Here is an 18,737-nt window from a genome sequence, read left to right as displayed (position 1 = left end):
TTAAACTAAATAGCAATCGATCTAGAGGGAATGGCCTCAGGTTGCCCCAGGGGAGGTTCAGGTTGGATATTAGGAAAAGTTTCTTCTCCGGAAGAGTGGTCAGGCAGTGGAACGGACTGCCCAGGGAGGTGATGGAGTCACCATTCCTGTAGATGTTCAAGAAATGTGTAGATGTGGTACTAAGGGATGTGGTTTAGTCAGGAGATATTGGTGGCAGGTGGATGGTTGGACTGAATGATCTTGGAGGTGATTTCCAACCTTGGTGATTCTATGATTCTAAATATGTAGCTTTAAAAGTGATACTTTGTTTTTATTACTGAGTAGGAAAGGCATGTGTAATTTTCTAGAAATTTCCCTCATAAATGAAGCATCAAAAGAATAAGGGAGAAATGAAAGGTAGCCTAATGTGTAGTAAGAGGAGTATAAGAAAGCAGCAGAACCACTTCAGAAGGAATCTTCATGCAAGCATTTAGCAATAGTTTCTTCTTAATATAACGCTATTTTAGTCTGTTTATGGGCATGTACAGATATGGAAAAGATGGGTCACAAAATGACTCTGCAAAACTGAGCAACCTGAAAGACTCGAAACCTCTCTGAAATGCAACGTGCCTTATTTTTAGTAGGTGTTTTTTCTCTAACGTTTAGGAACTATAAAACCTGCACATAGTATTGAAGAACAGTCTCAAAGGTATCTTCTGGTGTACTGAAACATACAAATAGCATATTGTGTGTAATATGTGTGCTGATAGAAATATAATAAAAACAAATCTTCAGTGTCCTTCATGGTCAGGTAACATCGGCCACATAACAGAGCATTTTTGACAACATTGCTTAGGTTTTTGTGGAGCCAGGGTCTCACTGAAAATCTCTGACCGCTTCTTTGATCTTAATTGCTAATGTCTCAGCTCTGATGGTCTTCTTGACCTTTTTTTTTATTTTTTATTTTTTATTTTATTTCTTATTTTTTTGTGGGGCTCTACCTTTGATTAGCATGTGTCTGATAAATGTGAAGCCGTAACTCTCTAGCCCTGAGGGAAGAAGTGGTGTCTCTTCTTTTTCTCTCAGGTTTCTGGGTACTGAATTCCGCTGGCAGCTGTTCAGAGCCTTCCCATGGATTGGCAGTGGCAGGGATATGAAATTGCTACCATCTTTGAAATTTGCACAGCTGCTGGTATGGTTCTGAATCACAGCAATGAAGGTGACCGCAGTCTTGTTAGTGTCATCTTACTGCTATTTGACTAATCACTTAATGAAAGCAGAGTCACTGAAGCTGTTTGATGTATTTTGGAATAAAGTGCTATGATTTTTATTTGGTTATTGTTTGAAAAACTTGGAGTAAAAGATATTATGTATGAGTTCTAGTATAATTCCCATAGCATTATCAGACCACAGGCTCACTGTGAGCAGGTTTGAATTACTGACCTTTTTAAGGAGGAAGAAAAAGGAAGAAGACAGGAAGGAACAGGAAAGGAATCTAAGGCACTAAGTATAATGCTGTTTTTCTCTTAATCTACTACTATATGATTTGTTTTAATACAGGAAGGATTCTTAGTTCTGGTGGCACTGGTCTTGTGTGTTGACTTCCTGTAGGGAAGTGTGCTTTAGTATTTGTAGGAATAACCAGTATTTGTGGTGGGTAGTATGGTGTATGTTTATTAATCTTAAAAGAAAACAATCTCCCTTACATCTATAGTTTGGTAGGCTGAGATAAATCCTGGGGTTTTAAATAGGCCCTCATAATTAATAGTAAAAACCCCTGTCTTTATTATGTAAATAGAGAATGCGGGAAAAAAAATTCCTTTGGCTTGCAGCTATTTTTCTCTTTGTTGAATTTTCAATATCGCTGTTGGTTTTCAGTGATACCGTTGTTCTTCCTCTGAAGTTTGCTGATTTTCATCTTAGATTTTTTTTTCTTGCTGAGACTGTCAAACTTTATCGTCCTACCCTTTGCTTTTATAGGACAGCCCTTCTATTTTCTATTAGTTCCTGTAATAATTCCTTGTGAAACTGTACTGCAGAAATAATTTCCTTTCTCAATTTTAAACACAGGTCTGTTTCTTCCTGAATTTCTTGACCTTATTTGAAGAGAATGGATTTTGCCAGCATTTTAAGCATTTGTGTCTTCATGTTGTCTGTATTCTCCTTTAAGAATTTAATTTCTCTTTCCTGATGGATTTTTGCAGTCTTCTCTTTCAGTAGCCTTTGTCTACGGAGAGTTCTCTGTAATTTTGTTGCTTCTGAATTTGCTTTTTCTTTTTTTCTTCAGTTTTGTTGTTGTTTTGTTAGATCTCTAAAGATGGTTGCTATTTTTCCATTTAGCACTTTTTCAGTTCTATTGGGCTGTGTGTGTGTGTGTGTGTGTGTGTGTGTGTGTGTGCCTCCAGATTTATCTGCACTTAGTTTCTGTTTTCTTCAGTTGGTTTGATTTCAAAGCCCTTTTGGCCTTATCAGCACCAATAAATGGAACCATTGTCTGGTCTTGAGGACAGCTGGCATGGAATGAGATTTGTCCATTTGGTTAATCTCTCGGCTTTCAAAGCAGGTAGCTGCGCACACAATATCATTTGGAAGTTTTCCTGGCTGTGTGATAACCTTGACACTGTTCCCAAAGGCTACTTGGGAGAGTGCTGTTGACCCTTTCCAAAAGTATTTCGTTGTTCTAATATGATGATCTGCACTTCAATGTAGTGAAGTTTCAGGCACTAGTATATTGATGCAAGCTTTCAGGTTCACTTCAACAAAACTAACAGTCAACTCAGTTACTAACAGGGTTAGTACTCACTTATGTCCATGATCTGCTTCCTGAAAGCCTTACTCTGTGAATCATTAATACTAAGTCTGGTGCTTTGAAAATTCTGCTAGCTGTCAAAAGGAAAAGCAAAAGAATCAAAACCAAACAACCTCTCTCTCTCATCCACTTTAATCTTCTTGTTTGGTAATTTTTCTTTTCTTTCTCTCACTATAAAATTTTCATGTTAGTGTTACGTGGATACTTTCAGGGTATTTGGCTTCTGTTACTCTAGATATCAAAATGATTATATAATCCTCTGATATTCATGACAAAATTTCCTGCTTCGCCATTTGCACCTGTACTTTCCAAGCCAAATGTATCTTCTAGCTTCACAAAGCATCCCTCTAAATGTGTCATCAACTGAGTTGCATTTTTATTTACATTCCAGCTCATCTTGTTTTATTCTCCATAATTTTGTCATTAGTTTACAGAGAATAAGAAAACACTGAAGGTAGTCTGCTGATTGCCATCTTTTCTTCCTTGTGATTCTTTAACTAACTGTGCTCCTGCTCCTCACTTTGGAATCAATATCTAGATTGCCATTTATAATTCTTATTTTATTAAAATAGAGGGAAGTCTCTGCCTTTAATTTGCTCATTGGTGATACAAATGACAGCAGATTTTAACTTGCCAGTCTGGGAAGCACAGATGGCAATTCACATGGCTGAGAAGAAGTGGAACTCTGGGGAAATGAATTACAGCATACGTTTTTCTGGTTTTGGAGGGAGCTAAGAGAAATCCAGTGCTTCCTATGTTTTCTCCAAATTTCCCCAAATCTGCATTACATGTGCAAGTGCATAATATAGTAGAAATTTCGTTACACCATACATTAAACTTTGTAGAGTGAGAAATACAGTGATGGGGCTACTCCCAAATCTGCCTTCTGGGAGTATTGGGATGTGTCAGTGAGAGCCATTTGTTTTTGAAATAAAAGGGAAAAATGAGTCAAATATCTGGGCCAATGCCTCTTGAAAGAAGGGAGTGGAGAAAGAGCTTAGGAAAACAGTTCAGTGCCCTGTTGGCTTACTACATCTAGGGTGACCTGCCTATTCAGAGACTAATAAATTGAAAGTGTTTTTGTATTTAGGATGTTGTTCAGTAACATAGTTATTAGATTGGCCTTTAGATATGTTCATGAAAGAAATCCATTAATTGTATCCAATGAAATTCATCAATTATATACCATTCTCTATCAGTTTTGCAGGCTGAAACTAGTATATGTGAAATCTTTGATATCGTGAAGTGACTTTCTAACAGCGTAAAAAGCAAGACCAGAGTCAAAGTGGTAAAGTTATACCTGGTAATAGAAAAACAAATGCAAGTAAAGCCCCGTACTTCTAGACTTGTGTTGAGAACCTTGACGGGACTGTGTAATGCTTTCAGATTTGCATCTTCTTTGAATTAAAGTAGAAATTAATTGGACAACTATGTGTTCTCAAACCTGCAGTAGTCAAATCTTGTTTGAAGGGGAGCACAGAAAGAATCCGCTGTGTGTTGCTGTGTAATGGCTAATTCCTGAGAGTCTTTATTCGCTGTGCTGGAAAAGTTAGATGTTACGACTTTCATCCTTGAATATTATGAATTGAGTATAGTGTAGCTTCTCCTTAGCTGTTAATGGTAAAGAATCTTTGGCTAATATATGTAAAAACTATTTTATATGTACAAAGATTATTTTTACCTCTGTTCCCCTGGGTTCTATTTTTTTACACATTTGCTTAAGGAAATTTGCTTTGTGTCAGCAGCTTCACACTGACTCTAGACAGATGTATTGCAGGTTCTAAGAAATCATATTCATTTTTGAAGCCAAATAACTGTTCGTTTGTTTTTTTTTTTCCCCATGAAGTTAACTTTCTCTTTCATCTTTCAACTTGAAAACAATTTGGAGCTCCACCCGATTTACAGAAGGAAAATTTCTTTTTTGTTTTTGTTTACTAAATACGAAAAAATGTTCATTGTAACATTTTAACTGTTCTTGTTTCTTTTTTAAAAATAACTTTGTTGGAATAAATTGTTTCTTTTCCTGCAATATTTTTTTTTCTGGATGTAATTTTAGTCACTTCCCTGCCAGATACTTGAAATAATAGAGCCAGCATTGAAATGAGCAAGTTACTGACTTTGCTAAAAATCTGGTCTGTTTGCTTCTGAATAGGAAGAAATGATTATAGTACTCAGTAGCAGAGGATGGTTTATGTGTTTGGTGCAATAAATAGTGGTTCAAGTTTCATAAAACAAAATAAAAAAATGCAGTGGATTTACTTACTCCAGGGCTGACAAGAACTCCTGGCTAATCAGAGGTAGAGGGATCTGGGCCATAACACAACCATATCCCTTTTCTTCTCAGATGGTTCTAAGACACACCAGGTGGTTTATAGCTTTTCAAAAGGGTTATTAGGACCAGCCAATAAAGCACTAGTTAATTTGCATTTAGGACATGGTTTGTAAAACTGATCAGTCACACTCAGAAAAGACTGAGTCTCACAAAAGATCCAGGAAACAAAAGAGTTTTTGGGATTATGCTTAAGTTGAACTCAGTGTCTTAAAAGAGAATGAAAGAATTTGGCAAGTGAAGCTAGGAATAAATAAGAATAGTCTGCTGGGTGTTGGAGAGTGCATGGGAGAGAGAGAGAGCACAAAGTAAATATGTCTGAGGGAAAAATTTAGTTCCAAAACACTGGAAAATCAGATGATGAAATTTCGTCTTGGAAAAATTAGTAATGGTGAGAAAGAAAATCAGTGGTTTCATATGATCTTTTCTACAGTTACGTAAAGAGGCTATGTTAGAGGACAAAATGAACCCAGAGGCAAAAGTTATAGATGACCACTTGAGATTTATTGGTTCTGGAATATCGGAAATTTTGGGAAGCTGAGAAAAGATTTGATTGTTGTTGGTTGTACTGGCTCCAATTTTACCTGATCTGTTCTTCAAGGTTTCCTCTGGTAGCCTGCATGGAACAGGAGGGAGTATTTATTTATTTATTTATTTCCCTTGTGGTGCATAATTTATGTTCTGCTGTTTCATTCATTCTCTTCCAAAGCAGAGGCAATTCGTCAGTGGCCAAAGATGGGATTTTGAGTGAGGTGATTCTTCCTGTAGTAGTGGAAAGGTAGTCCTGGCCTGGAGTATAGGTCTGATATCCGTAATCAGATTTAAATGTTTGACCCTGTCATATGGGGAAGGAAGGGTTGATATATTCGGATTTTTTTCTCCCCTCTGCATTCCTGAAGTGCTGTGAATGTTTTCACCTAACACTCTGTAGTTGAAGAGACCTATGTTGTGGCTGGCATCCTTGAATTCTCTTCTCTTGCTATTTTGCATTCGTGTTTTGTGTATTTTTAAAATTCCACTCAAATTACATTAACAGTATTTATTCACAACTTATTTGGACTTTGGATCCAGCCTCATACGACTCTGGCCTTTTGGTACTGCCTTTGATTAAGTTGCTTGCAGATAAATCAACTTGTGAATTTACTAAGAATTCTTTTCATTACATGAAATGTTAACGTTGTCAGTTCATGTTTACCCATCTGGCTAAATCTATTTTTCCATATGTATGTCTCACATAGTATACTTCTTACCTGTTATTGGAATTGTAAATATGGACTTCTAAGAAGATAAAGGATGATGCCTCATGGAATTAGAATTAATCATCACTGTGTGCTGTGCTCCAATAGCTTCACTATAAGGCTTCCTGTTGGGTACAGATGGGCTCCGTACTCAGTTTTGCTTGGCTTGCTGACTGACCTTTAGGTGATAGTTTCAACTCTCCATTTTCATTAAGCAGGTAGCATAACTGATTTCATGACTCCTTGTTCATTGCAGGCAAGTTGAAGTAGATGACCTTTAAGGGTCCCTTCCAGCTCAAATGATTCTATGATTCTGTCATGAGAGATGCAATAAAAATAACTTGGTTTTACTGGAAAGCTAAAAAAAAAAAAAAAAAAAAAAAAAAAAAACCCCACAACACTTTTGTTATTCCTTTTATGTATGGTAACAGCATCATGTTTTTGTTTGGATTTCTGAGATCCTTATCATAGGAAAAGCTGTATGGCTTTACTGATTGCCACTCTAGCTTAAGTATAATGAAACTGTCAATCTCAAATGGAAATGAAAATAAGCCATCTCACTCTTTCCCCCAGATATTCCATTTTTGGAAGTTCACGGGCTCTGACCTTATAGGTGAAGGTTATTTCAAATAATTTATTACATGAATAAAAGAAGTACAGAATTAGGCCTTCTCAAAAAAAAAAAAGTCCATGTTACTACTTGTGAAATAATTTTAGTGTTGCCTGTATGATTGCTCAACTTCTTTTCAAAATGTAAAGTCACTTAATAACTTTTAAGCAAAAATAAGATTAATTTGGCAAATCTCTTTCGAGTAAAAGACAGTTAGCACTTTCTCTTCACTCCTGTTCCTGGTACTATTGTTACTTTAATTAGTTTTCTATTTATTTTTCTTTTTTCTAGCTTCCCCAGTTTTGTCCCTTTCCTTGAAGTCAGGTTCACAAATTAACTTTTTCGGTATCCAATTTATACTATCTCGAAGTGTGATATTTGCAACTTTTGATTGCTTTTTCTCTTAAATGGTCAGCAAGCAACACTTAGTTCAGTAGTCTGCAGCTGTTCTGAGGTAATGAGACCACAGTTATAAAGTGATGTAGTAACTCTATGCCTTGATAACTCAAAAGTAAGATTTTATTGAAGACAATACACTTTCTTATTATATACAGTCTGCCATGTATGTTATGTAAAAATATAAACAGATCAGTTTGGTTTTCTTATATGTTGTTTAAAGGTAGATTCTATTTTCGGCCTTTGTAGCAAATATTTCATTTTGAGTAGTTTCTTATTTTATTTTTGGCATCTGAGACTGTGTTTTAGAATCCTAGTCCTATAATTTTTGCAGTTCTCTTCCTACCCCACCCAGGCATGGCTATATATATCCACAGAATTACTCCGCTGCTTTCTTTTCCCCTCACATCCTGAGTTTGTTTCCCAGCTGCCTTGAAAGGCTATACTAAATCTTTTTTTTTTTTTTGGGGCGGGGGTGGGGTGAGGGTGGGAGTGAAGCAGACATCCCTATTTTTTTTTTCAAATTGCAGTATCAAAAAAGATTATTCATGTCTATTGATTTCTGTTTTCATAGGACTTATGGGACATGTCAGTTGTCTAATCATAAGTCATAAAAAAGAGCAACTTTTAAAAAATATGGATGTTTATATGCATCTCTTGAATGTACGTAGTGGATAAAGGATGAAAACGCATATAAAGATTTAAAAAGAAAAGGGTAAAAACTAATGATCTTCTTTTCCTCTTTTGTTTTCAGAGAATTAACTAGGCTTCAAAATGAAAGTGAGGAAGAAGAGTCCTGGAAAGTGTTAATTTGAACAGAAAGTATTACTGGTAAGTAGATACTTTTTTTTCTGTGATATTGCTGCCACCAAGACAATAGCTAAATGTGAAGAAACTAGATGAGGACCTGTGCTACTTAAGTAACAACTGAAAACTGCCCTTCCAATGGTAAATCAGTGTCAGCTGGAAAAGGCAAACTTTGCAGCACAGAGGTCAGGTTCTTTGCTAGATGTTTTGTGGATGCAGTTTATGAAGAATGCCTTTTTTTTTTTTGAATGTCAGGTTGTTGACAAAACTGGGTCAGTCAGACACCTGTTTCATCTTCCTTTCCCTCTCCCCTCTAAAAAGTGAAATTATTTTATAGATGCGTTGTGTATCCTCTGTCGTGTACAAAGTCCCTTGTCTCTATTCTTGGGTCCTTTCATCTGTATCTGAGTTGCAGATAATTGTATTTCTCAAAGATAAGCAGTACTTCTGTAGAAGTTACACACACACCTGATGCTCCTAGGTTTCTCTCTGTCAGATCTGTGAGCAACTAGATAATTGCAGCTGGAAATAATTGTGTGCTTTGGGATATTCTAAATCCAGGGCTACATTTCCTCAAATAGTGACATTAAAAATGTAATATTACACGTTCATATGCTTTTGAAGGTCTATTCAGGAACTGTAACATGCATTTAAATAAATGAATAATAATACATCTTAAAATCTTCTTTTCAAATACTGACTATAGAGTGAAATGAACTTCACTGAAATGTGAATCCAGATGTGAACTTAGAACCCAAGCCTGTTATGACATTATTCTTGTTTGATGCAACTATAGGAAAGGCTGTTATGATCAGTAACGTTAGTAATTACGGTAAGGATAAGGAGATTGCTACAGCTTCTTGAACTTTCAAAACTGATGGTTTCACAACCATCTCAGAGCAGGTTTGTTGCAGATGAGACGCTTTTACTGTTCACACAACTTCAGTAATGATTGTGAATTAATCTGAAGACAGCTTAAGCACTCTTAATTATAGTGATCTATTTATATGGAAGTTTGCTGAAGAATTTGATGGATGATTTAAAAAAACAAAAAAACCTAAACAACAACAACAAAAAAAGAGTTTTGAAGATCTTGTGGCCAAAACAGAACAAGAATATGGAGATAGCTTTCCAAGCATTCAGTTAGGTTTCCTGAAATTGGGTTAGCCATTGTTAACAGCCTGCAGTTAGTTGGAAGATGTTGGCTGTATTTCCTGAACACTCTCGCTTCACTTTGTTCTATTTCTGACTCCTACTGAAACCGTTTGTGAATTGATTTATGTCAGAAACCTAGCAAAAAGGGGAGTTAGTGGGTCGGATTGGCTCAGATAAGAGTTCAGGAAGTGTTAAAATGATGCAAAGGAAGAAATGAGAAAGTGCAGGTGGTAGCAATGAGTGTGAAAGCACAACCTGACCATTTAGGCAGCAGAAAGTCAGTAGATCTGTCCAGCAACTTGTGGAAGGGCTATGTCAAAGTTATTAGGCCGGAAATAGCCAATGTTGCTTTTGAGTAGAACAGAAGACAGCTTCTGTGACAGAGTTGGACTAAAACTAGGTAATTTTGCGAAATTTTTCCTGGTCTTCCCTGTGAGTAGGGGGTGACCTTTTAGTACTGAATAGAAACAATGATTCACAGAGAATAAGTTTTGAAAATCCCTTAGCAGACAACAACATCTGTAGTAGTCTCTCTCCCTCCCTATATGTAAACGCATGTAAATATGTATCAACTTGTATGGCTCATGCAAACCGTTTATTATTAGAATTTGCTGATCCCTTGAACATGCTGCCCTAGAAATTCATAACGCAGCAATTGCTCTGTCTTCTTTTACACATTTTTGGTGTCCCTATTTGTCTCGCTTGTGTAGTTGATGTTACAAAGCATTGTAAAGTTAAAAGGGTGATCTATATTTGTTTTTAGTGTGAGCCTGGATGTATGTGTACATACTTGTTTATATTTAGTTTCTGTAGTGCAGTTTGCACTGTGCTCACACTTTCTTGGTTTGTCAGTGGTGGTGGCAGTTGTTCCTCTGTTTAGAGAATCAGTCCTTCTATCCTAACTAAAGGAACACTGAGGTTTAGAACTACATGAAACTCCGTTTTGCTTTTTCTGTTCAATTTTTGTCAGAGGACAATTAAGAGGACTTGTACAGGCCTGAAAACTGCACTGTGTAGGACATAAGTTTTATAAGACATAAGTTTAGCTGGTGGTTTTGGATTTATTGTTCAACTACTGGGGCAGATTAGACCGTTGATTTGAGCTTAACGTCTTGGTAGTGCTGGTAGGTTGAGAAAAAGTAACTAAGTGATAGAGGAAAACTGATACCTATTCCTTATTACTTGATTCTTCAGTCTGGGGTTGCATTCAATTCCTGCATCTGGGTCGACTACATAACGATTGCATTCAAAACTATTCTCTGTTGTCAAAATCTGGTTGGGGAAAAAAGTTTTTAATCTGTCTTCCTGTTTTATTTATTTTTTTCTTGACTCTTCTCAGATGTATAAATACTTTTGGTGGTCTTTTCCTTTATTTTCAAGTCAAGTTTCATACTTAATCTAATCCATTCCATCTGTGAATTGCAATTTTGCAATTTATTAGAATAGATGAATGGTGAATTTTTCATAATCTAAAAGACATTTTAATCCTTTATTGAAAATGCTGGAAGTTGTTTTTTGTCTATGATAGACTTTTGAAGATAAATACTCTCTGAAAAAGGCTTGTATGTGTTGAGTTTTTGGTTTATTGAATGGTCACCTGAAATCTTGAATAGATATTCTTTATTTCTACATATCAAAATGTATCAACATGTGATCCCCAATGGAAAAGAAAAATATCTTTCCAAAAGAATACGTTGTTTATTTAGCTGCTCTTATCAAGATCAAAGCTGAACCACCCCTATGTGTTTCTAAAGTTTCAGTCTAGCCTCTTTCTTGCTTGCAGAAACAGCATATAATCTTTCTGCATGTAACAGTGAGTTTTGTATTTTTATTTTTTTGGATGAAACATTTCCCTTTAGTGGTCTAAGTAACTTTAGATCATGAATTGATCTAAATTTAAATATTCCAGATCTTAAACATTGGATGTGAATATGAGAAGTTATTCTGGTAGATATTATCTGGCTACAAATTGGTGTTTTTATAGTGCCTGAACAAATTTCAAGTATCATTGATAATCTACACCATTTATAATGTCTGAAGTTAATCTTTTACACCAAACTAAGACAGAAATATTGAGAAATTATTTAAGGAGGTAAGATCAGAGGAAAAAGGTAAGAATAAACCAAGAGGTGAACAAACATGAACTTACGACTTGAAATAAACATATGTATGAAATAATAACTTTTTCTTATTTTGGAATTGAAAAGCATTTAATTCAACTAAATAATTGAATTACTTCTTATAGGTTATACTTGTAGTATGTCAAAAATTGGGAGATACAGCTTCAGAATGTTAATATAATGAAAGCTTACGTGTCCATTCCTTTAATCAGAAACATATTTTGTAATTTTTATAATTTGACCAGTTGAATGATTCTAACCTGTTCTTGCCAAATGTCATTGTCTGTCATGCACCAAATATGTATGCAGCATATGATCTTCATTTGGGTATTACATAAAGACAAAGACCTGTATCGATGTGATAATTCAATTTTTGTGATAACACTTTCAGATCTACTTGGTATCCAATTCTTTGTTCTGTAAACCTGTTGTTCCCTTTGACCTGGTCTTTTTGACTTTGTTCTGGCAGCTGTCAGCTACCAGTAAAAGTGGGAGAAGATTTAAAAAAAAAAAAAAAAAAAAAAAAAAAAAGCTTTTGGAAACATTCAGTAGTTTCTTTTTTATATAGTATGATGTAATCATATTACACTTATTACACTACTCTATTGTGCTTATAATTTGGTTATTAAAAGGTAGCTAATAAACTCTTCAGAAACTGACAGAACCTATTAATTGTTTTTGCACTTAAGCTATTCCTTTTCTTGGTGTCTTGTTTTGTTTTTAAAGAAACGCTGAAATAAACCCGAGTCTAAAGAGAATGAGAAAAATTAAATGCCTTGCCAATTATAGAGTGATGCACTTGAAATTGATCCCAGTGATACTCATACTAACTTTTTAATCAGATTGATCTTTCCTGGAGATATTTGTTGTAATTGATGCTGACTGTGTTAGAATTGGTTAGTGAATTAAAAAGCGTTACTCAACAGGGAACTTTCATACCTTCAGGAAGGTTGCTTTAAGGCTGAATACTGGGGGCTTTTTAGTCCTTGTCTTTGCTAGCTCTTGGAAATAATATATGGCTCAAAATAAATGTGTAAAATGCTATGTTTAATTATATAACAGTAATGTAATACTAGGAATAGATCACTAATGGTTAAATTGCTTGGTTAGTTGGGCTTATTTGAAGAACTTGCATTTGGATAGAGTCAAATATGTAATGTATTAGTGTAGATAACACTTAAGGTTAGAGATGGAATTTGTTATTAGATGCTTGAGAAACTGATCTTGATTAGGAAAAAAAGGAGAAAATAGTTTGAGAGAGGAATTTTCTGAGCTTCTTGCAGTTTTGAAAATATAAAGGCTCATCAGGAAGCAGAGATGGGAGGTATGATGCATTTAGAGACAGTGCAACAGGACTGTATAGTACACTGTCCACTTGAGAATGAAAAAAAGGGAAGATGTCATTGACTTTGAAAATTGAACTGAAATCTTTATTGCTGAGGGAATGAATGTATTACAGAATATTACAGTCATACCATTATGCTTCTCAGTATCATGTTTCCTTTTGCTAACATCTTAGCAACTGTCTTACTTTTAGCCAAATTCAGCATATCACTGGCAACATTTTACACCAAGTTCTATGTAAAACACAGTGTGTAACAGCAGTAGGGATATTAAATACAGTGAAATCTGTCCTTATCTTGAGGCATTACAAGCTTCTTTTCAATCAAATGAGTATTAAAGGGTCATGTAGCATCATCTTTTACAGTAGTTTTATCACTCCTTTTTTCTCTTTAGAAATATTTTTCCTGCCAGACTAAGTGTAGAATACTTATGAACAAATATTTGCATAGAAATTCTGCCATTGAATATATGCTTTTCCAGGAAAAATGCAAATTAGTTTTTAGAAAATCCTGTTCTTAAGAGTCCTTTATGCACCTTCCTGCCCAACCATGTTAATTAATATTAATAATAGAATGTACTCCTTTTACTCCTATATGTAAGATTGGCTTAGGAAGGCAGAACTCGTATATATATCTATTCACTCTTGACCTGTCTCATTTTAGAACTTCCATTGCCTTAAAATGTTTTTTTTTCCCTGCATATTACAATTACAGTGCTACACAGGAACTAATGTATTTAATATCTCTCTATATGCAGTGATTTCTATTAAGTTCATATTTCCTATTTCCAATTGATTATCTGGTGACTGATGGTAGTCTGGGATTGCAAACTTCCAGAAAGCAATCATTCCATTTTCCCGCATTACCAAATGACTTTGACTGCTGTCAGTGGTGGTGTATGGCAGTCATGTTGGCATGAATGTAGGCTTCCTGTATTAGAAGGATGCAAGGAGATTGCTCATTGTCCTATGACTGTAACAGTGAATGATCTTATAACTCAGAGCTTTTTTTTTTCTCACAGACCCAAAAGCACCACTCAGCACTGTGCAGCTGGTCTATGAATGCTTGCAGCAGTTGGTGATTTTTATGCACCATCTGTATCATGCATCCTTTCTCCTTGATTATCTTGTCTTCATTTCAGATTGATTTTGGTAGTTGCTGAAGTCAAGCAAATATGGAAAAATTATGTGTGCTTTTGTTATATGCACATAATACTCATCTGAGAAGGATATTTCTTTGGAAGGGTGGCAGAGTGAAAACTAGTGTAAGGAGCTACAGATATTTTAGGAAGGGCTCCCTAAAAAGCAATTAATGGGAACTCTGAGTTTTCTTAATTCCTTATTGCTGTGATTAGTACCGCACAGAACGTTGCAAAGCCATCTAGTAATCATATCTTAGGCAATGATAAAGATGACTCTGGAATGTCACCTGTATTGGACACCTTTCTGTTGATGGAAAATCTTGTGAACAGGAGCTGGAACATTGGCAAGGACAAGTGCATGTGCGCTGTAATCTGTCACTATTAACAGTACATTTGTTCTTAAAACTTTTTCCAATATAGCAATACTATTAGAATATGTTCTTAAGTTACTTTACTCAAAGTATTTTATGGTGTTTGTACTTCTGTTACCGAACTATTTGTATTTTAAATTAACATCCAGATCTTAGATACTTGCACTAATTTAGTCCCACTCTTTTTCTTTTTTCCAATCAACCGCTCTCTTTATTTTCTTACGCTCTTTCAGGTTGTTACCTGTCTTCCCTAGGGGATTCCAGAAAAGTAACTTATGTGTACTTGAAACCTCTGTTTTTCAATTAGTAATTGCAGCTATTAACTTGTGGATAGTTCTTAAACTGTGTTACAGTAAGAAATAATTTGTATGTGAACCTGAATTATTAAGCTTTGTTGGAGGGAGGAAGATAATTAGCACTGATACATCTAAAATTATTTTGCACAAATTGTAAATTGAACATTCATTGTATGTCAGTACTTTGCAATACATTTGAAACCATGCATTTCTGAGAGTGGCTTATGTTCTGGTACGTACACTTTGAGTCAAAAGTGATAGCATGTACATGTATTCCAAACATAATACAGAATCACAAAACTGTTAAAACGTTTCCAATGTCTTTCAACTGGTCACTTACGGTCTTCAGTTTTTGCTATTCAGTGCGATAGCAGCAATCCAGGGTATGCCAGTAGGATGTGCTCAGTATCAAATAATCTCATGAGTTTGGGGGCATTTTACAACAACACTAACACTAGAGTTTGTTATTATTTTGGTGCTTTGCTAGAGCAGAGAGCATAGGAGAGGATGGTGTTAAGGATGGAGAAAAGTTAAGCTCTGTTCACAGAATTGCTGCAGTGTAATTCATGTATTCTAATGGCTTCAGGAAGCATCTTAATAACATAAGTGCTCCCACCCCCTCACTTTGCTTGTTTCTTCCACATACGTGCCTTTTGAAGTAGGGATCTTTCAGGCTTGAATTCTGTAAATCCCTCCAAGTTTTCCACTCCTGTGTTGTGGCTTTTTGTTTATTTTTTTTTCCCCATTAGTCCTATATTGAATGATTGCTCATTGCCTGCATTTCATTCTTTCCTTTGCATTTACTGTTACATAACTTAGTAACTGGTTGTAAACAAATCATCTGGAGATGGAGTAGATGACAGAGAGCATGAGATATTTCCCTGATGCATGCCAAATGCGATTGTTAGATTCTGTACGATTTCTTGACAACTACAGATCTTGTCTAGCACTGTATATACTGAGACTCAAAACAGGCTATAAAGAAGCATCAGAAGAATTAACTGACTGATAATTTGAACAGAATGTTCTTGCAAGTTTGTACGTCCATGCAGGTATGCTTTGTCCAAACCTGTAGACTTTCACCAAGTCACTGCCAGCTATTTTTGTTAGTGTTTTGTATTTCAGCAGGCTCTACAATTCTGCTTTTTTTTTTAGTGACCTTTAAAGTGAGTATATACCCACATGCATAGAATGGTTTTCGCATTTAGAATCTATGCTTTATAGCCGTCAGAGTATAAACAAATGCTTTGTCATTTTTTCTTTTTGTATACACCTACATTTTTTTCTGAAATACAATTTGTTACTCTGCTTAATGCTTTTGATTCTTTTTATCTCATTCTTAGGCAGTTGTGATGAGTAATGAACTGTCTTACTCATCTAAAAATTGGTTGTATTTATGAATTGATTATCTTTCTTCAGCTGCTCAATATGACTACTGAAGACTCCTGAAGGCAAGAAGAATTGTGCTGTGTCCCCCCCCCACTTCTTTTTCCTCTGAACTAATTCATTCTGTTAGATTCTGAAGAATGTTTTTTCTGGGTGTTTTTTTTTTTTTCCCTGTCATTTTATTATACAAAATTCAGGAACAGATTGGAAATAAGTTTTTCTTAAGTGAGCAAGTCATTTTATAACAAGCTAAGAACAAGATGATCACTGAAATACATCTTAAAAAAAGTGTCAATTATGAGAACTCTTTTGAGGTTGTTTTGATAGAACTGATGGCAGCTCAAGGTGTTTAGGGGAAACTAGCATTTATTATCAGGGAAAAAAAGGATTTTTTTTGGTCCCGCTTTGTTTTGTTATTGGTAATAATCTCCTGAACATTTTAAAATCATCTGCATTTCTGGAATTACCAGAATGATAAATACATAAGGAATATTTTGATGATTGATTGAGATGACTTATTAGGTTTCATGCCTTTTTTGTATCCTAATAGTGATTTTTGTTTATGAAATACTTTTAAGTCAAGCAGAGGGGAAAAAACAAGAAGCAAACGTGAAAAAGCTTATGTAAAAAGCCTGTATTGTACAGGAGAAGGCTTCTTACACAGAACTGAAGTGATTATCCGCACTGTTCACTGACAATGTGAGTGCTGTTTTCATAGGATGTAGCTCTATCTCAATTGGTTATAGTCTATTAGGATCAGATCCTGTTCATATTTATTTAATACAATTAAGTTTGTTGTATAATATTAATTGTATTGGTATTTGTAACAGGAAAAAATAGAAGATGACAATTTTAACAGAACCCTATTTTAAAAGAATTCCAAAGGTTGTGTTGGAGGCAAAAGATCTGTAAATTTCATTTTTGTGCCAGGCAAATTTGGAGAAACATTGAGAAAGAGTAGTTGGATAAATGCCCAAGTGTGGTATATTGGTTTGTCAAGTGATCTGATCAGTAAGCTGTACTTAAGTTTTCTGTTGTTTGCAAAGCTTTTCAACACTCACTGCTGGGAGAATGAAGATGTCCTGTAATAAGAGAAACTGACATTTTGTGAACATGTAACTCAGTAAGGGAACAGGAAAAACTGGAATGTATGGTTGTTTTTCTTAATAAATTGTAGTGCAAGGATGAATCTTATACCACTCAAAGAACAGTGCTGAATCACATGTAACTCATCATAAGAATAAATTATCAGGAAAGCAGAGACTCAGAGTGTTTCTAAATAGATTGTATTGAAAACTTTAGCATTATATGCAGAATTAATCTTGACCTAGTGTCAATTTTTGTGTCCTCATCTCTTACATGGAGTAGGAGTGAAGAAAGTTAGCAATGAGCATGTATTGGGATCTGGAGGAGCTCTTCCTTTGGGTAGATAATGCATTTTAGAAACATAACAAACAATCAGAATTAAATGAAATAAACCTACAAATGTAGCATTTTATGAAGAAATGGTTATGTGTTATTCAGTAAGGCACTTGAATATCATTTTACACACTGTTTAAAAAAGTAAAATAGCAACAGAAACTCTCAGACCAAAACAACAACAACAAAAAAATCAACCAAACTATTTTACACCTCTACACTTGATAGACATAAATTTTCATTGGGTACAAAAGAAATTGTTCTTCCTTCCCATGTGCCCCGAGCCTTTCTGTATTTCACTGAAACTGTTTTTATGCACTTAAATAACCAGCAAATTTTTCAATTTAGTTCAATGTGTGTTGGTTCAAGTTTAGCAAAATGTCAAAGTAATGCTTCGAGTTCATTTCTGGTTCAAGAAAAAGAGAGATTTTAAGTGAAATTTTTGAGTTCAATTCAACTCGCTGCATTAAAGCCATAATTCAAAACAGTGGCCTTAAACGTTCCCGATCTTAGTATCCATTGCTTAGGGAAAAGAACTGAATCTTTTTGTGTAGCAGTTGTTGCTGTTTATAGCATAAATAATTTATTTTTGTGTATGGTAATATGAAAACTCAAAAAAATTTTAAAGTATTTTCCATAATCTGAAAATGCTTTTCTATATTTATGTATAACTGAGTTTCTTTTCATTTTTTAAAAATTATTATTAAATAACTTGAAACAGATTCTTTGGCATTTGTAAATCCAGTGGTAAGCACACAGTTATTCTTCCTAGCATCAGCAATGTCTTTCAGTTTGAGAAGTATTAATGGAGCCATAAAAAGCAGATCTGCATGGTGCTTTCTTTTGGTTTTTTTTTGTTAAATATACACTGGATCTGAACTTTCAGTCACCCAGTGCTAATTTAGATTTAAGTCTCCCATCATTGCTCTAAAAATAAAGGCATACTGATATACTTAAAATGCTTACTCAATTGCATGTATGTTTTTAAAAGTTTAAGTTCTTAAGTATGACCGAAGTAAATGATTAAATAAAGCTGCCCAACTCAGGGTATTTTAGTTAATGAGAACTGGATCAGAAGTATTCTTTTTTTCTGGAGCCACCTGTGTGAATCACAGTGGGATAAACTCAGCTTAGATAATTTGCCTTTTGTTGTTGCGTGGAGTTTTTCTTTGAGAAATCTTAGAGTCACTTTTTTTTTTTTTTGGAATATGAGTAACTTAAAGAAGAAAACTTTAAAATGCTATGTATAATAACCAGTGAGAGTATATCTAATAACCGGTGGCAGCTTACAGTATATATGCTCACAACTCCCTTTCCCTAAAGGAAAATTAATACCCT

The 18,737-nt window shown here is 34.9% G+C and overlaps 1 protein-coding gene across 24 annotated transcripts in view; it reads left to right on the top strand.

The window, feature by feature from the left end:
• FUT8 (fucosyltransferase 8) overlaps positions 1 to 18,737 on the top strand; it is a 131,594-nt gene that overhangs the window by 57,720 nt on the left and 55,137 nt on the right. For all 24 annotated transcript variants that reach the window (NM_001398159.1, NM_001398152.1, NM_001398161.1 and 21 more), the window contains one exon: positions 8,116 to 8,192. The gene's annotated coding sequence lies outside the window, so the exon portion shown is untranslated. The remainder of the gene's footprint in view (positions 1 to 8,115; positions 8,193 to 18,737) is intronic.

This window comes from Gallus gallus, chromosome 5 (genome assembly GCF_016699485.2).
Source record: "Gallus gallus isolate bGalGal1 chromosome 5, bGalGal1.mat.broiler.GRCg7b, whole genome shotgun sequence".
Classification (NCBI taxonomy): Eukaryota; Metazoa; Chordata; class Aves; order Galliformes; family Phasianidae; genus Gallus; species Gallus gallus.
This window is presented reverse-complemented; position numbering and strand designations above follow the sequence as displayed.